At 32.3% G+C, this 16,487-nt stretch overlaps 1 protein-coding gene across 1 annotated transcript in view; it reads left to right on the top strand.

Annotated features, from left to right (window-relative positions):
• The window catches only part of LOC127727729 (uncharacterized), a 178,462-nt gene that overhangs the window by 105,942 nt on the left and 56,033 nt on the right, over positions 1-16,487 (top strand). The window lies entirely within an intron of this gene.

The raw sequence follows: 16,487 nt of genomic DNA, 5'->3' as shown, positions 1-16,487 counted from the left end.
CATACTTTTTATGATATTTTCGAAAAAAATCATGTTTAAATCTACATTTTGGCAAAGTATAGGAGTATCTTTCTATGGAAATATATAGTAATGATCCAACTTAAAGAATGTAGATATATTACGAACAAACAGACGGACGAACAGACAGACATCATGAATATTGTATTTACCAGCTATCACTGGCAGGAGTATAATTAGTCTCTGTACAAAAGGATCAACTTGATTCAGGGCAGCCAATAACTAAAGGTCAAGCTGGCCTTTCTGGCCTGTGTAATTATTTGTTAATAAAGTTTGAATGCTTAAGAGTTATGTTTTGATCACTATTGTGGACCCTCTTTTGAATCTTTCCAAGTGAATAAGACATGTGGAGAAAATTTGTCAACTCGCCAATTACTATATTTAGATTGAAAAGAAGAAATATTGCATAGATTGATGACACAAAATCTTTATATGTACATGATAAAATACTAGCAAACGAACAGAGCTGTCGTTGCTGTTCATCATCTAATAGTCAGAGTGAGGCTTTCAACATGTACAAAAAGCTCACGCCTCACTACAAGTTCACATTGACCCCCTAGCATTGTTGCACTTTATCTAGATTTTAACTGTCTGACTTTTTATACACAAAACAACATGTTTCAATTATTTTAATTTTATATTAATTCAAAATACATGTATGAAGGCAATTAATACTTAAGAATTGAATGCTTCTTTTTGTAAATTCATTGAGGTGTAAAAGCGTTGACCGAAGTACATTTTGTATGAAGCGCGGAAGTAATTCTACAGAAACAACGTGTATGTCATCACTTTCCATTCTGCCAAGGTGTTTTGGAAATCATCATCATCAACTTCATTTAAATTCTAAATTTAAACTAAAAATGACTTTGCTGGATCTTTAGATCCAAGTTTGACAATTTGGAAAATACACTCCAAACTTAAAATGCGGTTAACCACTCATCAGTGTTAAATTACTTTGATCATGATTGTTCCTTAATAGTTTCAAATTATTACAGTTTTTTTTCTGTAGCACTGCATTCTACGTATATATCATGTAATAATTCTTTAGCCCTAATTACTACTAAAACGTTTCAATGGCTAATAGAAACATTAAAATCCCATCCTTTTGCAATATTTAAGTTAGTTGTAAAAACTGATTGTTCCAAAACCTTTGTTCTCAGGATCAACAACTACATACGTCTCAGAACAAAGAAGTTTCACTTTGTAAATAAATATTTTCTTTGTTGGCATATACATGCTTGCCTATGCTTATATGTGATATTCTAAGACATGAGGTTTTTCTGTAAACCTTAATACAATTTCGCTTAGGACAAGCAAAAAATGGTTCATCATCTGAATTATCACCAGTCTTGGCTATGATATTTGCTCTTGGATAATATTCAGTTTCTTCTGTTTCATTATATCCCCCATTTGAGTTTTCTTTGTTATATGTGTAATTAACAGAGCCTGGTTAGAAAGATTGTTCTTAATAAATTGTAAATGTACCTACAAAAAACATAATCATATTATCATAATATATGGAATTGATTAAGCATAACGTAGGCAAACTTTTTTAATAAATTTTAATAGAATAGTGTTGTAGCCCAATACATCTTTTTTTTTTATCTAAACAATGATTTAAGACATATTGTTGTCTCAATCAGACTAGTATTTCACTGATACTGCTTTTTTAGAACAATACACTGGTTACTACTAGTGGAGCACGACAAGCTTACCTTTTTTGAGTACCTGAATATCTGCTCTCCTTTTTGTTTTTCTATGGAGTTTGTATCAATAACTTCAATTTTTATAATCCTTATATGCAATTCATTTGTTTGTAACATCGATGTTTATTAGTTATCAAAATACATTTTGAAGGTTAGATTCCATAGTCTTCCGGTCTGTAACAAAGGGAAGCCAACATTTTATATTTCTTCTTTTTTGTGTGTTATTTCTTCAAAATAAACAAAAGTATGACATCTTTTCCCTGGAAACCTCCTTTTTGTTAAGTGATATCGGTTTACCTACCGTTGTCTCATAACTCTTATAAAATGTGAGTTCATGTCTGTGGACATTATTCCTTTGTTTATTTTTTGTAAGAATGGCTTTTGCCTTTAATATTTTAATGGATTGGAAAAACTGGCAAAAATCTCCAATAGGGAGGAGGGGAAGGGTTAGGAAAAATCATGGATCTGCTAAATATTTCTTATTTTTATTTGACGATTTTTTTACTAGTATAATGAAGTACAGTTTGACAAGCTACTGCAATTGAGAAAATTCCATGCTGCCAATGGCAATTTGTTACAATTTTATGTGATCCTTCATGAAAATATACAGATGTTTGAGTTTGACAACTCATATCAAACTCATGAATGTGTACAAGTAAAATTTATTGAGCCATCGTCACAGTACTGACCTGGACATGACAATAACAAAAGATAAAAATCATCAACAATTTTATCCACCAAAACCATGCATATTTTCATTGACGGGTATGAAGTCCTATTCTGATAAATTAAGTTTTCTCCCTTTATCAGTTGATGGTTCTAAAAATAGGCACAAAGTAGGAGAAACATGGAAACAAATCTTAGTTCATATTCTGTTGAAAATGGAATCAAAATCATCATATAACTCTTGATGTGAACAGATTTTTAAAAATCATTGTGATGTGAGGCTGGTCCCGGAACTTTAATACAGTCACATGATATATGTAGTATAAAGTTTACAAACTGAAACACTGAGATCGAAAAAATAAAAACCTTTTAAAAAAAACTAAAAACAATGAAATTGTATTAAGCAAATATATCTCTTTATGTATTATATTATGAAAAATATGAGTAATGCCATTTGCCCTGGTTAAAATAATAGAAATGTATTTAACGAGAATATATTGCCATTAAAGAAGAAACATGAATATAAGGCAATGGTGAATTGTTGTCAAATCTTCTTATTGTACAATACAATACAGAGTCTTTGCATCATTAAACTGTTGTCTAAAGGGAAATTGATTTCAAAGATGGTTTTTTAACCCATACTTATATATTACCAACTGTATGATAATTTGCGGTATTATTTTTGTTTTGTCATTGGCTAAATGAAACACTCAATGGATGTGTGATCAAAGTGTGGTAGATTTTGTTTACAGGAAAGGATCAAGATACATATTCATATGCATAAACACATGTATGTAAAATACTTGTATTTATTTGAAAAAAAAATCAGAACAGGGAATACTTTTTAAGGAATGTTATTAAGGAATAAGCTCTTATTTGCTTGGCGACCGGTGGCAAATACATGTTTTCAAAACGTTTCACAATTTAAAGGCAATGCAATTCATGGATTAAATTGGCGCTCTATCATATTAAAACAAAGCGCTGCGCCATGAGCGCATGATACGCCAGTAGCTTTTTCAACGAATAAAATTCCATTACTCCTCAATGCCATATCATAAATTTATAAAAAAAAAATATAGGGAGCTTATTTTAATAGATATAAACCAGTCACCAAAGTTTCATGAAAACTGCTCAAAGCATTTTTGAGTTATTGTCCAAAAACTGGAAAATCCCCCCTTTTTTATGAATAAAATCCCATAACTCGGAAGCGTAAAATAGAGATTACGTAAATAGATATAAACAATACATCAAAGTTTCATGAAAATTGGTTGATGCGTTTTTGAGTAATTGTCCGACATGTTGACGACTGACGGACGGACAGATGGACGGACGGACGGACAACGGTTTACCATAATACGTCCCTTAAACGGGCGTATTAAAATAGTTATCTGAATTTTTTTGTGAATTCGTGGCCTGCAGTTTTGAAAACATATACTTTAACATGTATCGTTATATTTTTTAAAGATGGAAGAAAAAAGATATGTACCATTAAAAGTTATAAGTCTCAGGTGTTTGTAAATATTTCCACTGGAAGAAAATTTTATCTGAGTTTACCAATGAAATATTCATTACTCAGTTATTTGTAAATATATTTACTTGTATTATTTTAATCTCTATGGTAGACGAAAAAGTGCGATTAATCAAAATGTAATTTTACCTTGAATTGCGCAAAGCCGAGAAATCAGTTGAAAATGGCCAACTGAAATACAATGGGATATAAAACATTCGAAGCAGACTTTCGTGAACACTGACAAGAAATAAATATATAAAACAAAAAAGACTTTGTTGTTTTAATTTACATCGTGACAGCTCAATAATACATTAGCAGTGTAATATTGAATGAAGAACGTAACCGCAATTTTCACTTGCCTTAGAAATGTCTCATCATACAAGGACACATTAAAAACAGAGTACAAGTATACAAATCTAGAATGATTTTTTTAAAATTCAATTAATAAGATAAACTTTTTATGATTAAAAAATAGGGTATTTTAGGAAAATTAGAATTATTTCTATTTTAATTTGGTTATACTTATACGCATTTATTTCTTGAAACTGCAACTTTATTCTTTATTTTAACATTATTTTGGAAGTAAAATATTATGTATCTATGATATTTATAAGGTGACCATATATTTCAAAAATTGTATCTATTTAAGGGTGTCATATCTTCCGTTGCTGAGAGTTATATGTTGACTAGTTTAGTTTGGAGTTATCTGTGGAAAATACCAGGATTTTTGTTATTAGGTGTGTTACACTCAGTGATGATTTTTTCCTTTTTTTCAACTGGAATGGTAAGTGAATAATTTTTTTTAAAGCATACGATTCATGTTATTGTTATGTATATTTGTATGCCCTCGCTGTAGCGGTGAGGGCATTAAGGTTTACCCTTGTCCGTCCGTCCATCCGTACGTACGTCCCGAAATTGGTTTCCGTTCTCTCATTTTAGTTTGCCTCAACCAAATGTTATGAAACTTATACACAATGCTTCTTTCCACAAAACTCAGATCAAGTTCGAATTTGGGTAGCGTCGTTTTTGCCGTTCTGGAGTTATGCCCCTTTATAACGTTATATGCAAGCGGGGGCATCATTTGTGCCCCATGGACACATTCTCCATTTATTTGAACATAGCTTCTGTGCCTTCTGTTTTGTGTTTTTTAGTCATCTTTCATTAATCCTTGTGTTATTATATTTTATTTAAGAGTATATTAATCTCCAAATTCTGTAAAGTGTATCGGTTTAAATCTCAAATTTAACATACAAACATATCAATATCTTAATAGATAAATGTTTGTTGGATGTGAAAATAATTTATAAGTTCTACGAAAATGTTTACGATATTGACACACACAGATATCATCAATTACGTATTCTAAATGACACAAAAAACTACAAAGTTCAAACTTACAATTAAAATGTTGCAGTTACGAATGTTGCAGTTATCGAAACTCAAATTTCAAGGGTCAGACAAAGTCTAAACAAACTGACCTTATGATTAAATATAAGCTCAAATTAATGTTGGAAAAAATACAAATTTAAGGGTGAACAAACAGTTGTACCGACATATCTAAACACTATAGTTAATAAGATGTCTGGTTCGAAGAAACCTTTAGTTGAAAATAACATATACTATATACCATTATACCAAGTTAAGTGCTTTTCATATACACTCAGATAATTTCTTTTAATTTCTATAGTAAAATTGAGAATGGAAATGGGGAATGTGTCAAAGAGACAACAACCCGACCATAGAGCAGACAACAGCCGAAGGCCACCAATGGGTCTTCAATGCAGCGAGAAACACCCGCACCCGGAGGCGTCCTTCAGCTGGCCCCTAAACAAATATGTATACTAGTTCAGTGATAATGGACGTCATACTAAACTCCAAATTATACACAAGAAACTAAAATTAAAAATGATACAAGACTAACAAAGGCCAGAGGCTCCTGACTTGGGACAGGCGCAAACATGCGGCGGGGTTAAACATGTTTTTGAGATCTCAACCCTCACCCTATACCTCTAGCCAATGTTGAAAAAACAAACGTACAACAGTACGCACAGTAAAACTCAGTTCAAGAGAAGTCCGAGTCCGATGTCAGAATAGGAAACAAAAGAAAATAAACAAAATGACAAGAATACATAAATAACAACAGACTACTAGCAGTTACTGACATGCCAGCTCCAGACCTCAATTAAACTGATTGAAAGATTATGTCTTCATCATATGAATATCAGGCACAATCCCTCCTGTAAGGGGTTTAGTATTATACCGTCATAAAATATATGAGAAGAACATAACCCGTGTAATGCCAACAACTGGTTTTAGAATAAATATGTTTTTAATTCCGATGCAAAGACCCTATAAGTGAATCAATATTAAAGTCGAAATATGCAATCTTTAATGACTTGACAACAGTATCGTAACTATATCCCTTCTTAATAAGTCTGTTTAAAGGTTTTGTTAGCTTTTGAGGTGTATACTGACATTCTTGTGCTTTGTAAAGAATATTACCATAAAAGATTTGATGTGAAATACCCGAACGTATAAGATGTCTGCATGTTGAGTTATATTTACGAATGATGTCCTTATACCGATGATAAAATTTAGTAAATGTTTTGACTAGTTTATGATATCGAAAACCCTGGTGTAATAATTTTTCAGTAATATATAAATTTCTCTCGCTAAAATCTAATAAGTTGTTACATACACGAGCGAATCGTACAAGTTGAGATATATAAACACCATAAGATGGTGACAAGGGAACGTCACCATCTAAAATGGATAATTAACAATAGGAAATGAAAAATCATCTCTTTTATCATAAATTTTTGTATTAAGCTTCCCGTTAATGATATAGATATCAAGATCGAGGAAAGGACAGTGGTCATTGTTAGTATTAGCTTTATTTAAAGTAAGTTCAACAGGATAAATTTCTTTAGTATAAATACTAAAGTTGTCATTATTGAGAGCCAATATATCATCTAAATATCTAAAAGTATTGTCAAATGTTTGTATCAGATGTTGTTTCGATGGGTCTTTGCTGATTTTAGTCATAAATTGTAACTCATAACAATACAATACAAGTCCGCAATAAGTGGTGCACAGTTAGTCCCCATTGGAATTCCGATAACTTGACGATATACGGAATCTCCAAAGCGAACAAAAATGTTATCAAGTAAAAATTCAAGGGCAGATATAGTATCAAAGCATGTCTAATTGACATAGCTCTTTTGTTTGTTGCTACTAAAAAATGACCTAAAAGAGTTTGAACATATATATTCGCATTCCGACTTTTAAATGCCCATTTAATTAGGTGTGTGAATTTTTTCTTAATAAGAATATGAGGCAAAGTGGTATATAGGGTAGAAAAATCAGAACTTTGAACAGACTCAAAATCACCAATATATGCATCTTTTTTATTCAACGTTATTCCAATGATCGAGATAAAAAAAAAAAAAGAAGAGGGTCGAGAATTCGATAATCTAGTTAAAAATTGCCACATATTCATATGCCATTCCAAGTCTAAAGTTATTGTGTTTTATGTGTCGTTGGTTGGTTGTTTGTTGTCTCATAGAGATATCTCCTCAATTTCATATGCTCATTATTTTTTTTAAGAAACATGTTAACCGATCAATATACGCTTAAAGCTTTTAATCCTACGATTATTTGCCCAGTAATTGTAAAGGAAAGTGCTAGCATCGAGGTACAAAAACAGGATTCTAGTCCACACTAACATGATGCTAAATCTGACCCACCACGAATGGCAATAGCTGCTCATTATTGAAGGCCATACAATGTTGTTAATTATTTTTAAATCTTTTGATGTTATGTTTCTTACTATCTTTTGTATTCAGGCTTACGGAATTTCTCTTTCTTTTGCATAACACAGTTGAAAGTAAAAATCACATTAACAACAATGATCGTTTTGAAACAAACAGGCAAACAACAGTAAACACAAAAGCACACAGAAAGTCCAATAGTAAAGAAACACCAATATTGCGACTACTGTCCATCAGAGACATAATGACGTAGAAGTTAGTAACTATAGATAATCATACAGCCTTCACAACGAGCAAAACCCATACCGCATAGAAAGCTTTAAACGACCCCGACATGACAAATGTAAAACAATTCAAACGTATAAACTCACGGCCTGATTTATGTTCAAAACAATAAAAGAAAAAGAAATATGATATACAGCAACTAGCGACCACCACTGAATGACAGGCTTCTGACTTTGACAGGTAAATACAGAATATTTAGGGTTAATCATGTTTGCGGATCCCATCCCTTCCCTAACATAGGACAGTGGTGTAACATCAATATGAGAACTATGCAAATCAGTTCAAAAATGTTTGACTCATCAGATTGACACAAAGCACACACAACAAATAAGAAAAAGACTTAAGACACAAAGTACCGATCTCAGAGTACTCGCAATTATTAAAAGCGAGAACTAATAGAAAATCAGCAGTCTGCTTTGCAGCAGTTAACATTATTGTTAAAGGGATATGGTATTAATATGTTATTATAATTATATTTCATATACATAGGTTTTTTGTTTTTGTTTCAGAAGAACAACACAAAAACTACTCGTTTCATACACACACTATTGGTATTAGTTTTTATAAGCTGCATAATTGCTTGTTTTGTACTGCTGGTGACTACAGACCGAATGACGGCAAAAGAATCTGGATTAACATTTTTCTTCCTGGTCACAATATCAATAATTATTACTCTTAAATATCAAAAATTTATACATACAACAGTAGACAGAGGGACTCAGAACTCTGCTTTACTATATATTATTTTGAAGATGCTAACTTGTGTGTTTGCTGTTTACTTTTTACAACGAAAATCAAGTACGAATGAATTGATATCATTAAAGTCATTTTTCGAGACTTTGTATTTGCCGAATACAAAAAATCTTTGTCTCTGTGTTTCAATCTTGCTGACTTCATTTCTGTGTCAGTGTGTTAAGTATTTCAATGCCAGGACTAAAGTTGCAAGATATGTTGTTCATTTGCCCATATATTTGTCGTCAATCATAATGTCATCTATACTGGTGTTAACGTTTTCGTCAGTGATAGATATATCCCACATTTCATGGGCTAGTACTATAGGTCCATTTTCTAAAGAAATCAAAGTTAGTGCAGACAATATTGCATTGTACGGAACTGTAGCGGGACTACTTTTTCTACCGATATTTCTAGATATATTGAATGACAGAATTATACTGTCTAACGAGTTTAGTATGTATGAAGCCGTTTTAACAACACAACATTTATTAAGTAGGACCTATAATACAATAAAAGCAAAACCATTTAACATACCAGGTAACAATAAAAGAAATGTCAGACGAGTATTTATATGTACTACAATGTATCAGGAATCACAAATAGAAATGGACAGATTACTGGCTAGTATAAGAAATGTTTCGGTTTCAAAGCTTTTGAAAAGAGAAAACGTCGTTTTAGAATCCCACATATTCTTAGATAATGGTGCTGATGGACAAAATATTAAGCAATTTGGTCTTCAGTTACTGGGCTTAATTGAAGAAAATTTGCTTACAGATAGAGATCATGGGGTTATATTATATACACCATACGGAATACAGCTTTCGTGGAAGATTGACAATGAAATGCCGTTATTTGTTCACTTGAAAGATGTATCTAAGGTCAATGCAAAAAAGCGTTGGAGTCAGGTAATGTATATGAAGTATGTTTTGAACTATCGTTCGACTAATTTTCGGAAGTCATCTGAAAATATGTCGAAAAATTGCTCCTACGCAAGTTTGCTTTCTGTGGAATCAATGGATTCGTCTAATGAGAATCGCAAAGCCATTCAAAATAATTTTACAGTTTCTGACAACAAATACAAGTCGCTGATAAAAGATAATGAATCTGAGATTACCAATGTTGAAACAGAGACGACAACCGTGCCCTACGTCAAAATATTTATAGGCGATACGAGCTCAATTGAAAAGCTTTCGGTTAAAAATAGATTATCAAACAATATATACACCATAACAGATTCAGAACAAATATATCATGAAGAGTTTAAATTTGAGTTTGACGATTATATTTTGGCAACAGATGCAGACATGACCTTTGTGGATACAAGTATCATGGATGTTCTACATGTGTGTGAATCTGACCCAAATGTTGGGGCGGTCTGTGGTAGAACACGCCCAAAAGGTGTTCATATTCACCCTATTGTTTGGCTACAGATATTCGACTATGCTAAAGGTAAATATTTTGTGTATCAAAATGAATATGTTTACCTTAGTTTTATTAGTAAAGTCAGTGATCCCGTAAAGTGAACAAGTCTAATCCTGTCACATTCTGTATGTGCCTGTTTTGTAGGAGTTTGTAATTCAGTGTTAGTCGTTAGTTGCTGTCTATCATATTTATGTCTTTTGTCTTTTGACTTTTTATGATCTTTTTTTGTTCTGTCTGTCGATCATGATTCATGCAAGCCCTTCAACTGATTTGTGCAGATTGTTCTTATGGTGTGCTGTAACACCACTGTCCTAAATTCTAAGATGGTTGGGTTCTCACAATCATGTAAAAAAATGTCACATTCTGTGTCTATCTAAAACCAGGAATCAGTAATTCAGTGGTTGTTGTTGGTTCGGACGCACAATATGTATAAAGTGTTATCTATATCTTATATAATTAATACAAGACAGCAACCTATATATAGGGTACTTGTTCTAGATTTCGCCTTTTTTTGGACAAAACTGAAACAAAAGTTTTAAAAAATGTCATATATTGGTAATTTCAAGAAAATGTTAAAAAAAATCAATTGCGCATTGTTAAGATCCGTAGGGTAACCTATAGAATCTAACATCCACGTCTTTGGTCTCTCAGACTGATGGAGATAACCGGACTGTTGACGTTGTTTAATAGATTTTATTTTTTTTTAAATCATCTATCTTAGTTTCTTCGTTTGATTTTAAATCTAATTAAAAAAAATAATTCTCGAATTTCAAAACTAAGTTAATAAGGTGTGTTTGCACAGTAAACTTTGAGCGTCTTTGTTAATTTTCTTGTAATTATGGCTACGACAATTGGAACATAACCGTGGTAATCTTTGATATATATATTTTATAACGGTCAGTCAAATCAGGATGGCTTTTTTTAAAGGAATAACTTCAACTTTACCATTGGAAACCCTAATATATATATTCAATGTAAGCAGCAACCCTGCACCAATAAAATCATGATAGGAAACGAAAGCAAACTAGTAGTTCATAAACTTTACCTAAAAATAGTTGTACATGATTGTCAAATTTGTTTTTCATAATTCATATGGCAAAATGTTGATTAAAGAAGTCAATGAATAACTTTAATATTCAACTTAAATTTATGTTATTAAACTCATAGTTGTAGACATTTATATGTTTATAAATGAGTAGCAAATATACGATAAATTTCATTGTGAAATTCAAATACAGTGTTAAAAAAAAGAAATTCAAATACAGTATTCGGCAATGTTTTTAACACTATTGTCACTAGCAAAGCAGTTGGATGAACAAGGCCTATGTACAAGTCTTAAATTCACATTGGAAACATGTTGCAATATTCAGTACTATATCAAAAATTATTATGCGTTTTTTGTAAGACGTTCTTTTAATAAATAAATTCTTTAATTTGGAATAAAGTTAAAATGAATCATTTCGAGAAAAACTTACCATTACCTAATAGTCAGTACAGCCGTTGTTAATAGTATGGGGTTCCAGCCATCACTCAATAGTTGTTCACATTAGTTGGCGAAGCTTAGCGCAATTGTTGTCGGTATCCTTAAAATTCTTATAAAAGGAATAATGATGGCAGTACAATTCGAAGTAAAGAATAAATCATTGTCGTTTGCCTAGAATAAAATATCGTATGTAGCCTTTTTACTATTTCACAAATTTTTCAAGCAATAGTTCAAATAATGAATATTCTGAGATTTTGACCATCAGTATAATCATACTGTTGTATTTAGCATTGACTATGCGAAATAGTAGGTTCGGATGAAGACAAAGTGCAGCCAACATCGGGCTGTGAACTATGTCTTCAACTTTGGTTTGTAGTTTCGCTTAGTAAATGATAAACACAAGTGTATTCAAAAATAAATGGTAATTGTAGGCATATGCACTATCATATTTTGTTTTGAGGAATCTCCTTTCTTATTAGTGCACTGCACTAACATTATTCCGGTATCCTATTTTGATATTTTAATTTCGAAATAATGTACTTTTAGATTTCTGGACAATTAAAAGTTCGCAGAACATTATTGGCTCAGTTATGTGTTGTCCAGGATGTTTTAGTATGTATAAACTGAATGCTGTTAGAGAGGTTGTTGACGAATATTCGGGACCAGTAGAAAACATGACAGATATTTTTACAAAAGACAACGGTATAAAATTGTTAACTATTTTGAGGACATATTTGCAATATTCAACATTCAATTTTCTTCAAAATTCTTCCCCTATATAAATTTCCGTAAAGCGTTACATTTGGATAACTTAATAACAGCGGTATACATCTGTTGCCTTTATTTAACCTTTGCATCATATTTTGTAAGTTATCACTCTTTCAAACTTACATATTACACATTTGAAATTGACTCAACTCAGACATTTAAAGATTTACTGCATACATACTTATTACTTCACGTATCGGTCTCATAGACCCATAAAGAAAAAAAATGATTTTGTATTAAAACAGACAAATAAACGTTGACGCGGTTTAATTTGTTTTTGCATATTCAATTTATTATTTCAGGTGAAGATAGATGGATGTGTACGTTATTGATGTTGAAAGGATGGAAATTAAGATATTCTAGTAATGCTAGGAATACTACGTTCTGCCCAGAAGATACGTATGAGTTCATGAAGCAACGTCGTAGATGGTTACTGTCTGATTATGCAAACGCCATATTGGTTATTCGGAAACTCAGAGCATTGCTATCCACAAACGATGCATTTTCTGTTCTTTATGCCCTATATTTGTTGGAAATATTTGTTATAATGCTTTTATATCCTGGGTCTACAATCGTAATGATGAGTCTCGGTTTGGAATTGGCGACTGGTGCACCTCTCATCGTTGTAACTCCTGTGATAGTTGCCATAGTTGTTGCCTACTGCTTGGTGTTACTCAGTGAAGTCGTTCCAACAGTACAGTTGATTATCACAAAGATTTTGATCATGGTCTTAGGAGCAGGAGCAGTCTACATATTTGTAACTTCTACTGTTATTATTTTTAAAGACTTGGCAGAAGGTAGGTACACAAAATTTAGCATGACATTGTTTAACTTGCATACAATGAAAATTACACTTTTGTAGTTTGTTAATAAACATTAAGAAGGCCGTAGAAAGTTTCCCTGTGCTTGATATGTATGCTCTTCTGTATTTTTAAAGTTATGGTGTATTTATTCTTGAGATAACTTCTCTTATGCGTGCCACATCATTCTCTCAATTTTAGGACAATTTGTATACTTAAATTTTAATAGACACACACCACCTATTCTTGGTCCTCATTCCTATCCACGTTAATTTTTTCACTTCAAACCATTTGATGGAAGCGGGATCAATATATCTGTATTTATACATCAGACAGTACTGCACTGGTTACCGGAATTTTATATACATCAAACCAGGCACTTCATATCTGAGAAACAGGCTATATATGCCCTCATTTTTAGAATTCATTCATAATTTATTATTGAAAATAATCAGTAAATTATGCTTTCTACAAAGATCACCAGTCCTTCACCTTTCATATCATACCTCAATTACTAAAATATATGCTACATAGTTTCAGATCTACACCTATGCGTAGGAACTATTTTGTTTTAAATATGTACTATTTTCCATTATGTTCTTTAATTATCAGGCCCGATTATGTGGTTTAACAACATTTTACAAAGTCTATCCAAATTATTTTTGCAAAGAATTCCGCTCTATTGGCTTTTTGTGTGTGTGGTTTTTTTTTGCGGTACTTGTACCGACTTTGTGTCATGGATGGATACCCCATATCCTTTGTTTTTCTATTAGAGGGAAATGGAAAATAAAAATACAAATAAGATTATGATAGTCTTTCTGAATTATGTCTTGCATCAGACATGATTTTAGAAATGAACAGCTGTTTGTGAGCACATGATAGGACCGGTTCGCTGACATCGACCATGACTGCAAAAAATTTCTTTACTATTATCTATTGTACACAGTTTGAAAGCTGAATAACGACTAACAACAGCCTACAACGAGGGGCGCTAAAAACCCTCTAATTATCTTAAATCGCAAATATTATCTAGTATAAGGTAAAAGTGGTTCCATGGTTGTTATAATTTTACCTGAAAGTTATAATAAGTTTGAGATTTTGAAACTTTATTAGCCAATCAATACCAAAGTACTATGTACCTTTGTTTTCCCTAAAAAATAAACACGGCATTTCTAATAAAATGTAGTTCGTCAATTTATGAATGCCAGATGTGGGTACACGCCACCAGAGCAGCAAGCGAACAAAACAAATATCTCAAAAGACATCGGAAGGTGAATAATAGAAACAAAACAACATCATGTTTTTTTCCGTAATAGGGTTTTTAACTATTGTCTCTGTCTTATTTTAAGCTGTAAATCCGCTTCGATAAATTTGACAGGGACTGTCAAAGATCTGCTATTAATATCAAACTTCCTAAAAGACATACTCATTAAAAGACACGACGGACTGATGAAGTTCTCGAATGAATAGCGTATGAACATATGCTATGTATATGGAATTTTTCAGACCATAACATGAAGATGATTGCAAACCAATGTATACTGTATATAGTAGTATATTTAAGTAATCAGTATATTTATTTTCATCTGTTAACGTATATATCATTCTGCAGTATATTTTATCAATTTTTATACTTCTACAAACTAGGTTTCCAAGTTGGACATTTTAAGCACGCAGAAGGTTTTTTATTTATGCTTTTACTTGGTAGTTACATCTATGGAGCTATGCTATACCCAACAGATATGTGGATATTGATAGCGGGTGTCGTCTATTTGTTCTTTATTCCATTTATGAATATGATACTACCTCTCTATGCTATCTGTAACATTGTGGATCAATCATGGGGAACACGTGATAATGTAAGTAAATGCTGATACATAAAACAAAATTTAGAGATGTTTAAGTCTGATTATATTTTCAAATCCTTCCATAAGTTTCATTGATTTGATACCATTTTTCAAAAAGATGTTTATTTCAATCATCTTTAATAACACAAAAATTATTACACAATTTAAAGTAAGATTTCAATACAAAGACATAGGAATAGCGTTGTTCAATACTTCTATAGTAACACATATGATAATATATGTATACGCATATCAATTTTTATGTTTTTAGCAAACTGCCACTGTACCAAAATTTCTTCACTTACCGAAAATTAAACGGAAAATGAAGAAACGACGGAAATTGCAACAAGGTACTTGTGTTTTACATCTTCAAACGTAAATTATAATACAAAAAGTCATCATTAATCTACAATGGCACGTGGTTGGGTAAAACTAATTCAATAGCCAAAAGCGGATTTGTTTAGATTGATTCTGCATTAGAAGATATACGTATACTCGACAGCGAATTTCTAGAAAAACAATTCATTAATAATAGAAACTTCTTGGTGCAGTGATTACCCGAAGGGTTGTCTGTGGTATAGAAATATTTTCATCCCTGGCTGATTGGAGTGTCTGTTTGACCCGGTGTGGTGTATAATAAATACTCATCTACGTCTAGTCGGAATGAGAACGTTAAATAAAGGCAACAGTAGTATACCGCTGTTCAATAGTCATCAATCGATTAAGCGAAAAACAAATCCGGGTCACAAACCAAAACCGAGTCAAACACATCAACTATAAGAGGAAAACAACGGAACAACAGAAACACTGAACTGCAACAAAAACAAACGCCAACACAATAGAAACGGACTATTTGATAACAACTGCCATATTCCTGACTTGGCACAGGACATTTTAAGAAAAAATGGTGGGTTGAACCTGGTTTTATGGCTAGCCAAACCTCTCGCTTATATGGCAATGTTATAAATACCGCTAAAATGACAACATTATGTGACAGGAATACAGTACAAATAAATGCAAGTACACTCAGGACAGAGAAACACAAATAAATCAGATGCCTCGTATACGGAGTACACCACACTCTCAACACATTAACCCTTGTAACTACTCTGAGGGGTCCGTAGTTGACCTGCTGCATTGCCAAATGTCTGTCCCTCATCTTGAATAAGATGAGATGTTCCACTTCACAAACAAAACTTTACGACAAAAGAGATGATTTCAGCTTCCCAATTGTGAACTTTCCATTTCTATGTAGCAACATTCCAGCAGCGCCTGCATACGGAGTATATATCTCCCAATTGATACGATATTCCCGGGTTTGTGTTTCCTATCATGATTTCCTTGATAGAGGATTGTTGCTCACAAGAAAGCTATTAAACCAACAGTTCCAAATGGTGAAGTTCAAATCATCCCTTCGTAAATTTTACGGACGCCATCACGAGTTGGTTGACCGTTATGGAATAACCGTTTCACAGAT

The sequence above is a fragment of the Mytilus californianus genome, unplaced genomic scaffold (genome assembly GCF_021869535.1).
Source record: "Mytilus californianus isolate M0D057914Y unplaced genomic scaffold, xbMytCali1.0.p SCAF_2, whole genome shotgun sequence".
Taxonomy (NCBI): domain Eukaryota; kingdom Metazoa; phylum Mollusca; class Bivalvia; order Mytilida; family Mytilidae; genus Mytilus; species Mytilus californianus.
This window is presented reverse-complemented; position numbering and strand designations above follow the sequence as displayed.